This window comes from Meles meles, chromosome X, assembly GCF_922984935.1.
Source record: "Meles meles chromosome X, mMelMel3.1 paternal haplotype, whole genome shotgun sequence".
Lineage (NCBI taxonomy): Eukaryota > Metazoa > Chordata > Mammalia > Carnivora > Mustelidae > Meles > Meles meles.
The window spans coordinates 45,567,202-45,584,546 of record NC_060087.1 but is presented as its reverse complement, the minus strand read 5'-3'; the positions used below and the strand labels follow the sequence as shown (position 1 = coordinate 45,584,546).

The 17,345-nt window shown below is 38.6% G+C and overlaps 1 protein-coding gene across 1 annotated transcript in view; it reads right to left on the bottom strand.

Moving 5' to 3' along the window:
- MAGED1 (MAGE family member D1) overlaps positions 1 to 16,108 on the bottom strand; it is a 58,818-nt gene extending 42,710 nt beyond the window's left edge. The window contains exon 1 of the mRNA XM_045995377.1: positions 16,049 to 16,108. The gene's annotated coding sequence lies outside the window, so the exon portion shown is untranslated. The remainder of the gene's footprint in view (positions 1 to 16,048) is intronic.
- Between the last annotated feature and the right edge of the window lie 1,237 nt (positions 16,109 to 17,345).

Genomic DNA, 17,345 nt, shown 5'->3' with positions numbered 1-17,345 from the left:
GTTGGGTTATAGGACCCTCCTCCTGTTTCTATTGACGGTACCACACCCTGGTCTCCCCTCCATCACAGCATTCCACTATTTCATCCACAGACTCAGCAGAAAACACATCTAATTTAACTGTGTCGTCATTATCCAGCAGAGTCTAGATAACTACATTTTTGCTTACTTACTTGATTGGTAAATTAATGGTACATCTAACTTTTTTTAAGGCTTCCACTCTATCTTTCCCACTGATATCCCAGCACTTCTGACATTCTTAGAACTGTGTATGTTTCCCCCCTCACTTTCTGTGACTTTCCCCTTTGTTCACTCACACTTCTTGTCTGCCACGGCCCTGAGAAAATATTCTCCTGATAACCAAGAAGACAAGCAGAGGGAATGAAAAGTAGCAAGCTGTGCCCATTTCCCCCTGAAACTATCAGTTCACTGTGCTCCTTCCCATCTGGAATCTTTCCTTTCTGACCTCTAAAATCCCCCTCCTTGAAAAATAAGCTTATCTACACCTTTCAGTAGTTTTTAGAAAACCCCTTCACCTAGCCATAGATGAGATAGTTTTCTCCTAAGCCTGCTGATTCTTCCACACCCCTGGTCCTAACATTCCCAACTAGTAAAACACAGCACGCTGGTATGCCAAACCTGTGCATAACATACCATTCAAGCAAAATCTGTGAGATGAACATCTTCAGATGGGTTGCCATGTAACACAGAGTAAAGCACAACATGTAAAAGCTAGCAGGGTTGATGCAGTATCCAACCAATAATAAAGAAAGATGGCATGTTTTCTAGAATATCTTTGCCTTGCAAGTATGTGAGGGGCTATAGTCAAGGCATTAAACAGCTTGACACAAACAACAGCCAATGGATGAAAGGATGTCAAGTGAAGAGCTACAATAAACATGCCACTGTCTTCAGTAACATATCTTGAAAATGCCAATTCTCAACACGTATAGAGAAAGCAAAAATAATAATAGTAGCAGAAAGTAAAAAAACAGTGAACATGAACTAAGCATCTTCTAAGTGTAAATATGCTAATATATTAATTTTTGTGAAATAACTAAAAAATATAGTCAGGTCCAAAAGGTACATTAAATACTGATTGTAATTTAAGTTTGGAATTATTTATTATTCCATTATTTGTTTTAAAGTAAAAAAAATTATATATGTATGATATTTTGTATCTTCATATAGAACATTTTTGTCAATTTTCTGAAAGTTAATAAAGTCCGAATTTTTTAATCACTACAAGTGTACTTCTGTAAAACCTTGAAACTCCAGGAAAGAAACAAACAAGCCAGGGCCCTCCTGGCCCTGTGCAAGTACTACCTAAAGGACAAACTCTGGGAAAGAAAGGAACAAGGAGGGAGCTGGCTAAAGATAGTTGTTCAAGGACCCTCCAAAGACAAAGGATCATCTAAGCCACTATACTAGCCTTTATACTCTGCCATCCACAGAAGCTGATTATTAACTTCCTAGTTCTGATTCTTCACCCTTGAGTCTGAAAAAGACAAAACTGACTCAGAGCCCCCCACTACAGAACTCTTGGCTAACTGCTAAAATCAACTGTTTGCATTGCAGGATAATGATGTAGCCTCTTTCATTCTCAATTGGCCTCAGAGGCTGGGCCAATTCTTGGGCCTTAAGATTCTGGGGAAGATAGGATCAAATGAAGAAGGCTCTCCTGTGGAAGCCTTCTGAAGCAGCTAAATGCAACTGTTTTAGGAGAAATGTGAAATAGTAACCAAGTCCCCCATATCCACAGCAAATCACAGGTCTTGGCTACTCTGGATCATCTCCAAGCCATAGATCTCTGTCCTCTAAACTGTGGAGGAGGGAAAAAATCAAGGTATAAATCCACATATATTTCATAGTCAAAACTGGTACAATCCTTGTGGCAATCAGGTTTCCATTATCTAATAAGGTTGAAAAGATGCACATACTATTACAAAGTAATCCCTCTGCCACTTAGAGAAACTCATGCACATACGCAACAGGTGTACAAGAATGTTCTTAGCAGCATTATTCACAACAGCCAAAACCAGAAGGCAATCCAAATATCCATTAACAGCAAAATGTATAAATAGGTGTATTTGTGCACATGAGTCTATACACACAGGCACAGAAGTAATTACCATAAAAGTCAAGTCAGGATAAATGGTTACCTCTGGAAGAGAGAGAGGATTATGAGTGGAGGCTTCCGAATAACTTCCAATGTTCTATGTTTGGTTCTGGAAGGTTCTTTTATGGGCGTTTATAATTATTCACTTTAGTGTACATTTACATTTTCCGCAACTTTCGGTATTTTTGTTATATTGCACAATTTAAAAATTTTTTTAAAAAAGGAAGAATCCAGGGCCTTCCTATGGAATTCCCTTAAAGCATATGTTCTCAACCTTTCTGAGATGATGAATAATACTACATAAAAAACATCTACCTCTCTCTATAGAAGCTATAGGGGGACTGGCTAACATATCCATGTGCAGTAAGATTTTTGGAAACACACACACATGGGCAAGCCAGGGTCCTACCAGCAGTACTATTTCCCTTGAAGTTTCTAAGGGCAGTTGTTTAAGTCCCTCCAAAGATAGAAATCAATATAGAATGCTATCTTAGCTCCCCGACATTCAAGACTTTACCACAAGTCCTTTCTTGGCCCTAACCCTGGTTATTGCCCCTGCCCCCCCAAAAAGGGCAAAGACAGAGACAAAGACAAAACTGAGACAAACAAAGCCAGGGCCATCCAAGGAAATCTGCTGCTAAACTGGTTAAGGGTAACAACTCATGTTAGCCATTGCTGCTTCCATTCCCTAAATCATCTCCCTGCTGTGAAAAGCTCCGCTCCTTTGAATTTCAGTGCCATCTGTCTCACAGCTATACTCACCCCTTCCACAAAATACAACATCTTCCTCTCCGCTCTTTTTTTTAAAGATTTTATTTATTTATTTGACAGAGAGAGATCACAAGTAGACAGAGAGGCAGGCAGAGAGAGAGAGAGAGGGAAGCAGGCTCCCTGCTGAGCAGAGAGCCCGATGCGAGACTCGATCCCAGGACCCCGTGATCATGACCTGAGCCGAAGGCAGCGGCTTAACCCACTGAGCCACCCAGGTGCCCCTCTCCACTCTTTTTATCACCTTTAATCTTCTGCAGTATCTTTGGTGATCCCATGGCTAACTTGTCCATCACCCCAGTTTCACCGTCCTTTGACCTCCTCTACTCCAACAACTGACTGATCATCCAGAACTACTTATCCTCTGAAATGTTAAACTCCTATAATCTACTCCAACCACAATTTCTTTTCTGCCACATCACCTTGTTACTTCTACTTTTTAACCTTTGAAATTTCTATAAAACTTCTCCCACATCCACACATATATTCACACAGCTTCTCTTTCTCTGGATCCACAGAATCTTCCTGAGAATATACTTCTCCCTGATGATACTAGATCCCTGATGAGACTAGAACCTGAACAAATCTCATCAGTAGTCTCAACAATTTATCAGCCCCTCAAACCTTCCACCCCCCCCCAATCATCATGACCACATTCACAGTCTAAAATCAAATCCAATGTTTGCCTTCTTTACTCCTACTTCTTGGCAGCTGAACACCTAGAAAAAAAGGACAAAACTACAAACACTTCATTCCCAACCTAGATAGGTGTTCATTACTGCCCATCAATCTTCTTGCACTCCCTAGAAGAATGCAGTTTCCTCCTCTTTCTTCTAGCCCCTGGCCATCTCCTCTTACACTCCAGAATGCCCTTACTACCTTATTCATATAGGACATAGGGGCACAAAGAAAGAAACTCTCCCTATTTCTTGTTTTTCCAAAACCATAAAAATTAAAAACATCCCTTTCTGACTATCCTTAACACCAGTGTCAGAAGCGATGCCCCTTCTCTTGTTCATGGCCAGTACTTCATACGTTCTCTACACAGCTTTTCCACATTTTGCTTCACCAGTTATCCCCATTCTCTATTATTTTCAACCTCTGTTTTTATCAGCTCCTCTACTGCAGAACACATAAACATGTTCAAATCACTCATCCTAAAAATATACATGTACCACCCATTATCTATTTCACTCTTCACAGACAAGATCTTTGACATGAAAGTCTACACTCATTCCATGAACACTTTCACCAATTATAGTATTAGTCCTCTGCACTTAAGTCTTCACTAACACTGATCCATACATATTCAGTACTCTGGTTTCCTCTAAATCTCTAATGTAACAGGACCCTCTCAGTCTACATCTTATATAACCATGTATAGGAATTTCACTTTTATATTTTAAAAAGTTGAAAACAAATTAAAAAGTTTAAGACGTGTGCTGCAGAGGATGTGGAGAAAGGGGAACCCTCTTACACTGTTCGTGGGAAGGCAAGTTAGTGCAGCCCCTTTGGAGAACAGTGTGGAGATTCCTGAAGAAATTAAAAATAGAGCTTCCCTATGACCCTGCAATTGCACTGCTGGGTATTTACCCCAAAGATACAGATGTAGTGAAAAGAAGGGCCATTTGTACCCCAATGTTTATTGCAGCAATGGCTACGGTCGCCAAACTGTGGAAAGAACCAAGATGCCCTTCAACGGATGAATGGATAAGGAAGATGTGGTCCATATACACAATGGAGTATTATGCCTCCATCAGAAAGGACGAATACCCAACTTTTGTAGCAACATGGACGGGACTGGAAGAAATTATGCTGAGTGAAATAAGTCAAGCAGAGAGAGTCAAGTATCATATGGTCTCACTTATTTGTGGAGCATAACAAAGAACATGGAGGACATGGGAGATGGAGAGGAGAGGGAGTTGAGGGAAACTGGAAGGGGAGATGAACCATGAGAGACTATGGACTCTGAAAAACAACCAGAGGGTTATGAAGGGGCGGCGGGGGGGGGGGGGGGAGGTTGAGGAACCAGGTGGTGGGTAATAGGGAGGGCACGTACTGCATGGAGCACTGGGTGTGATGCCAAAACAATGAACACGGTTATGCTGTAAATAAACAAATAAAAAAATATATATATAGTATTTAAAAAAAAGTTTAAGACAGTACTCTTAAAAAACAAACACAATACATGTTCATTAGTATACAACAGTGCCTGGCACACGCAAACACATAAAAGAAGATAAGTATCTTCAATTATCATTCCACTCTCCCAGACATAGCTGCTAAGGCTACATTCCAACCTCCGGGAGTAGCTGAGCAATCATCTCACTCCTTATCATATCCTTAAATCCCATGAAGAAGAGGAATTCTCAGATTACTCAAGGATACACAACTGGGCTTCAGTGCCAACTAGTGGAGCTTTGAAGCGCAAGTACACAATAAACAAAAGTTCTCATGGGGTCTGTTAAAGACAAAATTATCCTGACACTTGTTAAAATGGTAAGATTAAAAGGACTATTGTGATAGGTGTCAAGACTATTGCAATAAGGAAAAGAAAATGGATTCCACTCTGAATACAGTAAAGACAGCTGGGAATCTACAGCCAAGGAGTAGATTTGGGTGGGGATGGCAGGGGCGGGGCTTAAAACATCAAGATTCTTGATTAAAACATCAAGAAGAGGGGAATTCTTGTTAAACAGACTTAGAATTCTTGTTGAAGGCAGACCTGGATGATCACATATCAAGGGGGTGGGGAGGGAATCTCATTAAGTTGATTCAGCAAGGATTCTTTCAAAACCTGGACCAAAGAGGCCAAAGACAATGTACAAAGATGGTATCTAGTTGAAAAAGAGGGCTCCAAGGAGAATGACTGACATTTGGTCAAGGTGTGAGTGTTTGTTAGCCCTTTTCCACTTTTCAGCCATCCTTGGGCGATGTTTCTTCACTGAAATATTCTCTATTTTAGACCTGTTGCAATGAGACTGCCCCTGCATATATATGCACATAAAGAATTGTAGACATGCAACACTATGTACCTGTGTATGCACAGATCTATCTTATATACATATAATATATACCACATATATATTATACATATATATAAAATGTCATGTTACACTGCACCATATGTTTGTATATCTATTATGTATTATAATAAATTATAACACATGTAATATACAAACACGACTCTCCCACCCACACAGGCTGCAGTGTAACATGACATTCTCTCTCTCTCCTGGACCGTTACACCTCTCTCATCTGCCTCCTACTGTCCCACTCCCATCAGCCCACCCAGTGTTATCATCAGTACATCACAAAGAGAACTGTGTATCTCATTTACTTAGGATAATTCCATTATTTCTTCCTCACAGGCTTCAGAGTGAAATCCTAGTTCTCTCACCTGACTTTTGGGGTTCTCAACTTCCTAGCCCCTATGTCTCCAGTTTCAGTTCTCCTCCTCTACATAAAACTTATGTTCCAGTTATAACCAACTACATGTATGTCTTTCTTTGAATATATCAAGATCCCTCCTCCACAATTCTTCCAGTTTCCTCTGACTGGAACACACTTCATAGCTCTTAAACCTTCATACTTTCTCTATTCATCCAATATCAAACATTATCTTTCTTTCCAAAGCCATTCCAGATGCCCTTTCTGAGTTTCCCCACAGCCTATCACTTGCCCCACTTGCCTATACTCATCATAGTACTCATCACACTCTTTATAGACACTGCCTATTCATTTACTCATACCCCATTATAAGTATCTTCATTAAGAACAAGATACCAGTTAGTTTTACCTTTACATCCTCTGTACCCAGCCCAAGATCAGATACAAGGTAGTGTGGTATATAAATTTTTACTCAATGAATGACTACATAAATAAATGAAAGCCATGCTTAGCTTAATTTTCAATGGAATGCTGGTGGAGTCATTCACTTGTATTCAAAATAGTGAGGGAAAAGACACAAGAAAAAGGGCAAGTAGGATGACTAGGAAAATAGTAATAATCCCCTGAGCACTCACATCTTGCTTTCTAAGTACCAATCCCTACTGAAGGAATACATGCCTCCTTGCAAAATGGCTGATTCTAGGACTGGGGCAGAGAATGTACGTAATGAGCCTAAAATACCTTGTGTCAGAAAGCAAGGAAGGGCTAAGTGGGTGAAGGGTATTAAAGAGGGCACTTATTGTGATGTGATGAGCACTGAGTGTTGCATGTTAAGTGATGAATCACTGAATTCTACTCCAGAAACCAATATTGCACTGTATGTTAACTAAAATTTATGTTAAAAAAAAGCAAGGAAGTCAAGATCTAATGAGATCATGTAAAAGGATACAGGAGCCAAACAGAAGTCTAATTTCTAAAATGACAGTCTGAGCATCAAAAATCAATCACAATGGATACATACAATAAAACACATAAAAATCCATGAATTCCTAATAATATTAAAGAAAACAATGAAAGTCTCTAGGAAACCAACGCCTTACTCTGATAAGTTAAAAAAAAGAAAAGAAAAAGGAAAAGAAAAAAAAGGCATTCACCTTGACTTTCTTTTTATAAGTTATATTTTGGAACAAAAAAAAAGAGTTGATAAAAAAAAGTCTTTTTATGTAATAATTTCAGCTAATAAATGCAAAAGGATTGATTAAATTAGACCACTTTCTTTCAACTACTACTGAAATTATGAATTTAGACAATTATCTTCAATGGTTGCTAAAATCAACAGGAGAAAGTTTGATAGGAGATACTACAATGGAGAGATCAGGCTGACAAAACCTGAAAACACAAATCAACCCCAGAATCAGTTAAAAAGTTAAACCAGATATGATGAAATACAATAGAAAGTGCGTATCACTACCTGCAATGATTTTTTTTTCCCTTAAAAAATAACTGAAGGGATGCCTGGGTGGCTCAGTAGATTAAGCATCTGCCTTTGGCTCAGGTCATGATCCCAGCATCCTGGGATCCAAGTCCCACGCAGGTTCCTTGCTCAGGTGGGAGCTTGCTTCTTCCACCACCTCTCACTCCCCCTGCTGTGCTCTCTCTCTCTGACAAATAAATAAATAAAATCTTAAAAAAAATAATTGAAACTGAATCTAATCAAGCCTCTAGTTCTAAATGCCAGTGAACAGAAACATGTAGATGGGAAAACAAAATAAATATCTCAAGGAAGCAGTCATCTAAATCCATTTGCTGACAGGATAAATGACTTAGTTTCACTAATAAACCAACGGTCTTTAAAATGTAGGGGGTGACTACAGATAGTTAGGAAAAAATACTTAAAAGAAAAATATCTAATGTCAATAAACAGTAGCCCTTGGTTAGATACAGATTTAACAAAGCCAACTATAAAAATACATCTTTTTATTAATACTTTTTTAAAGATTTATTTATTTCAGAGAGAGAGACAGCACGCACGTACGTGTGAGGGTGGAGGGACTAAGAAAGAGGGAGAGACAGAATGCTGAGCCCCACACAGGGAACCCCGCATGATACCATCCCCTGAGATGATGACCTGAGCCGAAATCAAGAGTCAGATACTTAACTGACTGAGCCATTCAGGTGTTCCTAAAAAGACATCTTTAAGACAGTCATGGAAATTTGAATATGGACTGGGCATTAGATAATATAAGGAATTACTGTTAATCTTATTAAGTATAATGGTCTTGTGGTTACTTAATAGAATGCAGTTAAGAGTTAGAGATGTGGGCGGTTCAGATGGTTAAGTGTCTGCTTTGGGCTCAGGTCATGATCCCAGCAGCTGAGACCACCTCCAGCGTCAAGCATCCTGCTTAGCAGGGGGAGTCTGCTTCTCCCTCCCCCTGCTCTTGCTTGCTCTCTCACTCTCTCCCTTTCAAATAAATAAATAAGATCTTTTTAAAAAAGCTAGATATGGATAGTGAATTATTTACCAATGTAATGATATAACGTCTGGGATTGCTTTAAAATACCCAGTAAAAATAAGCAGGTGAGGAGGAAAAAATCAAAGGCAACTGGCCAAATGTTATTAATTGTTGAAGATGAGAAATGGATACATTCTGGTTTATTTTACTATCCTCTACTTTAAATATATTTGAAAATTTCAGTAATAAATGAAAAAAGAAGCCAATGTCAGGGGTTGCAACTGGCTCCTTCCAAACTGGACAGTTTGAGCAACAGAAGAAATGATGACTGCAATGGACTGAAAAGTACTAAATATATAAATAGCCACAAGTTCAGCAAAATAGAGAAAAGGACAACAAAGACATCTCAAAAAATATAAGTATACTTTAATCTAGGTTGGGTGATGGTTTTAAAAACCAGCTATAAGACCTATATTTCACATTTTATAATTAACAGTTTCCTCACCAGGATTTCTTCCTCTTTGTTATTTGATTTTTACCTTTATTCTTTTTTTTTATTGTGCTGTGGGCTTTATTCTTTTGTGTATGATATCATTCACATCATCTTCAGTGATAAGAGCATGGGATTTCATATTACAGAACTATGCATTTGAATATTAACAGCCTTTGATGGAGATTCCTTAAGGAATTAAAAATGGAGCTACCCTATGACCCTGCAATTGCACTACTGGGTATTTACCCCAAAGGTACAGATGTAGTGAAAAGACAGGCCATATGTGCCCCAATGTTCATAGCAGCAATGACCACAATTGTCAAACTGTGGAGGGAACCAAGATGCCCTTCAACAGACGAATGGATAAAGAAGACACGGTCCATATATACAATGGAATATTATGCTTCCATCAGAAAGACACAACTTTTGTATCAATAGGGATGGGACTGGAGGAGATTATGCTGAGTGAAATAAGTCAAGTAGAGAGAGTCAATTATCATATGGTTTCACTTACTTGTGGAGCATAAGGAATAACATGGAGGATATTAGGAGGAGGAAAGGAGAAGTGAATTGGGGGAAATTGGAGGGGAGATGAACCATGAAAGACTGTGGACTCTGAGAAACAAACTGAGGGTTTTGGAGGGGAGGGGGGTGGGGGGTTGGAAGAGCCTGGAGGTGGGTATTAAGGAGGGCACTGGGTGTGGTACATAAATAATGAATCTTGGAACACTGAAAAAATAAAATAAAATTAAAAACAAAAAACAGGGGCGCCTGGGTGGCTCAGTGGGTTAAAGCCTCTGCCTTCGGCTCGGGTCATGATCTCAGGGTCCTGGGATCGAGCCCCGCATCGGGCTCTCTGTTCAGCGGAGAGCCTGCTTCCTCCTCTCTCTCTGCCTGCCTCTCTGCCTACTTGTGATCTCTGTCTGTCAAATAAATAAATAAAATCTTAAAAAAAAATAAAAACAAAAAACAGCCTTTGAAGCTTTATGATTAAATTTCTTAACCAAGTATTAAAAAAATTTCTTAACCAAGTATAATTCCTTTCCTTTCATACAATATGGAAGAATATGTACATCTTTAGTTTTTTTTATTAGATATGTATATATTTCCTGATGAAAAACAGACTCTTGGTAAATACTACCTGTCTTCTTTTTTAAAAAACAAGAAATACCAGCTACAAAAGGCTAATTGGGGGAAAAAAGGAATTTGAAAATGGTTAGGTATTAGATGGTATTAGGAAATTATTCTTAATTTTTCTTGGTAACATAATGGTAATTAAATTATTTACAAAAAATATTCGGAGATGAACAATGAGATATTTAGGGTTAAAGTGCCATGATCCATGCTCCTCAAACTGATCTATTAAGTGGTATCTCAATCAAAATGTCAAGAAGCATTTTTGTGAAAATTGACAAGCTGATTCTAAAATACATGTGGAAATGCAAAAGACCAAGAATAACTAGGCATTATTGAAGAAAGAGAACAAAACTGTAGGACTAAATGACTATATATAAGATATATTATAAAGTGACATTATGATAGTGGTACTTATACAAGAATAGAGAAATAAACCAAACAGAAAGGAATTCAGAAACAAACCCACGTATCTAATCTAGTCATTTTATTTATGAAAAACATGACTCTATACGAGGGAAACAATGATCTTTTCAGTAAGTGATAATGGGCTGACTGAATGTCCATTTCTTTTTTTTAAAGGTTTATTTATTTATTTAAGAGAGAGAGCAACCATGAGCAGGGGGAGGGGCAGAAGGAGAGGGAGAAGCAAACTTCCCGCTGAGCAGGGAGCCTGATGTGGGGTAGATCCCAGGACCCTGGGATCATGACCTGACCTGGGATCATGACACTTAAAGTGACTGAGCTACCCAGGTGCCCCTAAACGTCCATTTTCACATACAAAAAGGGGGTGGCTTTACTCATACTGAAATCATACACAAAATCAATTCAAATAAATTGTGAATACAAATGAAAGATTAAACAATAGCACAACACAGAAAAATGTCTTCAGGACTTTGAGAAATGCAAAGACTAACAAAACAAGCACTAGCCATAAAGGGGAAAAACTATGAAACTGAACAATATTAAAATTGCAATATTCAATTCATCAAAGGACACCACTAAAAAACTGAGAATGCAAGTAACTGAGATTTGTAATAAACATATCTAACAAAATATCAACATTCTTTTTTTAAAAAGATATTATTTATTTATTTTTGTGAGGGAGAGAGAGAGAGCATGAGCAGGGGGAGGGGCAGAGGGAGAAGCAGACTCCCTGCTGAGCAGGGATTTTTTTCCCCATGCGGGGTTTGATCCCAGGACCCTGAGATCATAACCTGAGCCAAAAGCAGACACTTAACCATCTGAGCCACCCAGGTGTCCCCAAAATATCAACATTCTTAATATAAAAAGATCTCCTACAAACCAAAAAGATAGTCCAGGAGAAAATGTCAAAGATTAAACAGGTATTTCAGAAAAAGATATTGAGGCCTACAAACATATGAACAAATGCACATTTATCATCAGATTTGCAAATTAAAATCATAATAAGATACCATTCATAACCACTAGAATGGCTTTTTTTCCCCTTCAAAAGCAAAGACAATGACAAGTGCTGACAATATTCTAGAGCAACTGGAACTGTTAAAGATTTATACTGAGAGTTTTATAGTACAGGCATACCTCAGAGACACTGTGGATTTGTTTCCAGACCACCACAATAAAATGAATGCCACAATAAAGCAAGTAAAATCAATTTTTTGGTTTCTCAGTGCATATAAAAGTTACGTTTACACTGTACTGTAGTCTATTAAGTATGCAATAACATTGCCTAAGAAGGTATATACTGTAATTTAAAAATATTCTTAAAAATGCCAACCATCACCTGAACTTTTGGCAAGTCATCACTACTGATCACAGATCACTATCAACAAATACAATAATAATGAAAAAGTTTGAAATATTGCAAGAATTACCAAAATGTAACACAGAGACATCAAGTGTGCAAATGTTGTTGGAAAAAATGGTGCCTATGGATTTGTTCGACTCAGGACAGCCACAAACCTTCAATTTGTAAAAAACAGCAACAACAAAACAACAACAACAACAACAAAACGATATCTGCAAAGTGCAACAAAGCAAAGTGCAATAAAACAAGGTGTATCTATACAACCACTGTGGAAAACCAGTTGACATTATCTACTAAAGCTAATCATATACATAATCTATAATTCAGCAATTCTACTCTTAGGTACACGCCCAAAAGAAATGTGTGCATATATTACCAAAAGACATGTACTAGATTGCTCACAGTATTATTTACAGACCAATAATGGAAATAAACAAAATATCCATCTACTATGACATATTCAAACAATGGCATACATAGCAATGAGAATGAAGGAATTACAACTGCACCCAATAATATGGATGAATCTCAAAAACAAAATCTTTTTTATAAAAGGTTTTATTTACTTTTTGAGAGTGAGAGAGAGAGAGAGAAGCAGACTCCTCGCTGAGCAGAGAGCCCAATGCAGGGCTCAATCCCAGGACCCTGAGATCAAGACCTGAGCCAAAGGCAGACGCTTAACCGATTGAGCCAGCCAGGTGCCCCTTAAAAAAATCTTAAGCCAGAGAAGTCAGGCACACACAAAAAATACTATACTATAATATTTTTACAAAGTCCCAAAATAGACAAAATTATTATAATATGACAGAAGCCAGGATTGTGACTAATGGGAGTTTAGATGCGAATGGTAGGGGACACATTCAAGGGCCTTCAGATGCTAATCATATTCTATTTCTTTTTTTTTTTTTATTTCTTAATTTGGATGCTGGTTACACAGGTGTTTACACTGTGAAATGAATGGATGGATGGATGAGTGAGCAAAGGAGTGAACAAGTGAGCTAATATGGCAAAAGTTAACTGTTGAATCTAGGTTCACAGCATAAAACTATTCATTGTACTCTTCTTTCAACTTGTGCTTGTTAAATTAAAAAATGTTCAAGTAAAAAGAGTCACCATGCCTCTCAGCTCTTAATATTTATAACACATACCTGATATAATCTGATATATGAAAGGAAATTTTTAAAATGAAATTTCTATTCCCAGATTGTGTCTTATAGAACAGTAAAATACTCCACATATTTTCTATTTCTCATTAATAAACAGAGAAAGAGAGACAGACATAAAGACAAAGAGAATCTGACCAGGACTGAGTGTTTCACAGACCATACCTCCACGAACTCCACCACCAACAGTAAGTTACTATCTAGCTCTGAGTCTTGGTTTTATCATCAGTAAGATGACAATGATAATACTGACCTTAGAGGATGGTTTCGAACATTAAGTGACCAACTATATTTAAAAGGTTGCCTGTACAGACAGATCAAGTACTAAATTCTTCCAATTTAACATACCAACATTTATGGGCAACGTATCACAAACACACAGTGATAAGAGCAGTGAAAGAGGTAATTAAATATGCTGTGGGATAGCACACAATGCACCACGGATACACAGACTGAAACAGAAGTGAGGATGGATATAAAGATGTCTTCCTAGCAGGGCTGGTAACTGACAATATACCTAAATGATAGCAAGAAGCTAGCCAGGATAAAAAGAATATGGGAAATGTAAGTGCTTGGATTAGGTTATTTCAGTATGCAGAGTGCTGCATTAAAGCTATGCAGAAAAGTGACCACAGACAAAAGGGGTGTGTAGGAAGCCAAGTGAACAAAAAAATATAGAGACATCGACATAAATACATCCTGTTTTTCCCACTAATAGCTGTATAGTTTGTGCCCTCACTTCCTTTAGGTTCTGCTCAAATGTTGCCTTAGAGGGAGGCCTTCCTATCCATCCTATTTAAAATAGTACATCCCCTCTCCATCACAACCTGTTCATATTTATTATATATTCACTCACTGTCTCTCAACTACAATTTAGTAAACTATTTTCCAATGTTGTATCGTTAGTGCTTAACACTGTCTGACATATAAAGTTATTCAATAAAAAATTCTTGGATGAATAAATGATGGTTGCACACTGGATTGAAGCCATGCGATTTTTAAATGCCCTGTAATTATGACTTGAATAAAGAATACACAGACATCAGCAATACCCTTCAAAAAAGTTTCTAAGTGTTTTAGAGTATCATGAAAATCTCTGCCTCATTTTTTCTAAAAGAACTGAAAATTATACCTGGCCCAGAAAAAAAAAAGATTACCTCTTATTTGGCAAGTATAATACAGTAGTTACAAGAGGAGAGAAATAAATTGCTTGTTCAAGGAGATCCTTGATTAGGGGTGCCTGGGTGGCTCAGTGGGTTAAGCCTCTGTCTTCAGCTCAGGTCGTGATCTCCAAGTCCTAGGATGGAGTCCCGCATCGGGCTCTCTGCTCAACGGGAAGCCTGCTCCCCCCCCCCTTCTCTCTCTGCCTGTCTCTCTACTTGTGATCTCTCTCTCTGTCAAATAAATTAAAAATCTTCAAAATAAAAAAGGAGATCCTTGGTTAAATTCCTTTTTAGAGCCTGAAAAACCCTGACCCTCATCATAAGTTTAATGATCATGATGTCCCCTCTCTTGAGTAAAACTGGAATAATAAATTATAATTAACTAATGTTCTCACAAGACAAACTGAACCTGATGAATGGGACAGAAAACTGCGTTTCTGCGCCAAATAGAGAATATGTGCAAAGTTCCCAGGAAAACTTTGAAAAATCTGCCAGCTTCCTGTTCAATGTTGCTACCAGAGAACACAAAAGGATTTGCATAATAAATGTAACTCATATGAAAAAATAAATTTTTGATTGGATGTCGTATCTGTCAACCATTCCTATTCCATGAAAAGTTCTAAAGGAGACGGGAAAACTGCCAGCGTCAAGAGCTGACACCAGGTAACAGGCAAAACCCTTGCTCCTTTAAAAAGTGGGGATTGAGTTCTATGCCAATTTTTAAAAATCTATTTATTTGAGAGAGAGAGAGAGAGAGAGAATGAGAAAGAGCGCATGACAGAGGAAAGGTCAGAGGAAGAAACAGACTCCCCGCTAAGCAGGGAGCCAGATGCAGGACTGGATCCCAGGACTCCAGGATAATGACCTGAGCTCAAGGCAGTCCTTTAACCAAGTGAGCCACCCAGGCGCCCATGTTTTTTTTTTTTTTTTTTTTTTTAATGTCATGAATAGAGGGTTAAAATCAGGGCAGTTTCTGATATATCATTTTGTTTGGGGTAAAAATTAAAAAATAATTAACAATTAAAATAATATTTTTAAGAACAAAAACAGCATTGGCCATGAAATTGAAGACATACCTGGTTTTCAGAAGTATGTAATTCAATGGCCTCTGCAGGAGGGGGACAAGAGGCATCAGAAGGCTTGTGGGGCAGGGAGAGGAGCAAAGTACTGCAGTCGAAGGAAAAGGAAGAGAGGGAGAAAGGGGATCCAAAAATTTTAAGGCTAAAATGGGGTTGGGGAACAAGGTGGGAGGTAAGACGTAGGAAAACAATCTGTGGTAGCGGGGATGACCCAGGCTCAGAAAGATCAGGAAGAGGATCTGGGATAACGAGGAGAGGTAAAGAATGACCAGGGATAAAAGGACTACAAGAGAGAAAGGGGAGAAGATGACGGCCTGTCATCTTCAGAAGAGGGGGAAGATAGGCGACCGGAACCTGAGCGTCAGAAACATCCTTCACAGAACGTACTCTGGGGATGAAAATTTCTTTCCGCCCCACGTTTAAGCAAGGAGGAAAGTTTCTCCGGGGTGTCTGGGGACTCACTTGGGAAAATTATCACCCTCTTTCTTTACACTCACCTTCCCGAAGAAAGCCGCAACGCAACGATGGCGTGACCGGAAGTGCTATTTTCCTTCGTTTAGCAGAAGCCTTGCTTCCGCCGCCACGCCCCCTTTGCCAGGCAACTTCCTGTGCCTCTCTAGCAATCCCTTGCAATACTTTATCGCCCTGGCCCTCTCACCCTATCAGAAGCTGCATGGTGATGTAAACCAGCTAGGAGGGGGAATCCGTAACTTTTTACAAATCCTAGCTCTAGTCTTTCCAAGAACACATTATTTCAGCCAGCCCCAAGTACCCAAATTTGTCACTTCGCCTTGTCGATTTAGCCTTTGAATACCTTCCTAACCCTTAGTCCCTCGACTCTTGGATGTCAACAATTACGTATTTGTCATACTGCTTTACTGTTTTCTGACATAGTATGTTGGGGAAAAAAGTTCATTTTTATTAGTGGCATACTTTGATTTCAAGATTTTTAAAAATCTGAATCAGTTTTTGTCTCGGAACGGTATCCAAAGAACTACATACCGTACTCAGATTTCCAAATAAATAAGGGAAACTCATGTAGAAAGCATTCTTGTATATGTATATACCACCCCCCCCGCCCGATAATGACAACTAACAAATTTTCAATAATAAGAATAATTTTTGCTGTGGTTAAAAGTTCAGTATTGAGGGGCGCCCCGGTGGCTCAGTCGTTAAGCATCTACCCTCGGCTCAGGACATGGTCTCGGTGAGCTGGGATCTACCCCCACATTGGGCTCCCTGCTCCGGGGGAAGCCTGCTTCTCCCTCTCTCACTCCCCCTGCTATGTTCCCTCTCTCGCTGTGTCTCTTTCAAATAAATAAATAAATAAAATCATTTTTTTAAAAAGTTCAGTAATGAATTACCTATTGCCACTACCTCCAGAAAGCTCTTTTGGGCCCCAAATCTGTACCCCAGTTCTCCCTTTTTTTTGTGGTTATTTTCAGTCAATCTATAAATATATAGTGAGAATCTACCATGTACCAAATACTATTCTACACCCATGAGCTTTGCAATAGGAGCCCACAGCTTAAGGACTAAAGGTGATATATTTAAACACATAAGAGCCTGGCATAAAATAGGCGATTATCAATGTTTGTCGAATGAATAAATAACCAAAATGTGGTCATAGAAACGACAGGGGCCAGCACCAAGTCCTTACTTTTGCTGGTATTTTTATAGTTCATTTCAACGTTTTAACTCTTATTTTGTTATTCAACCAGGAGATTCTGAACAACCACGCAGTGTAAGGCTCTGTTCCTGATATTGCCTATATAAAGAAAAGTAAGATACAGT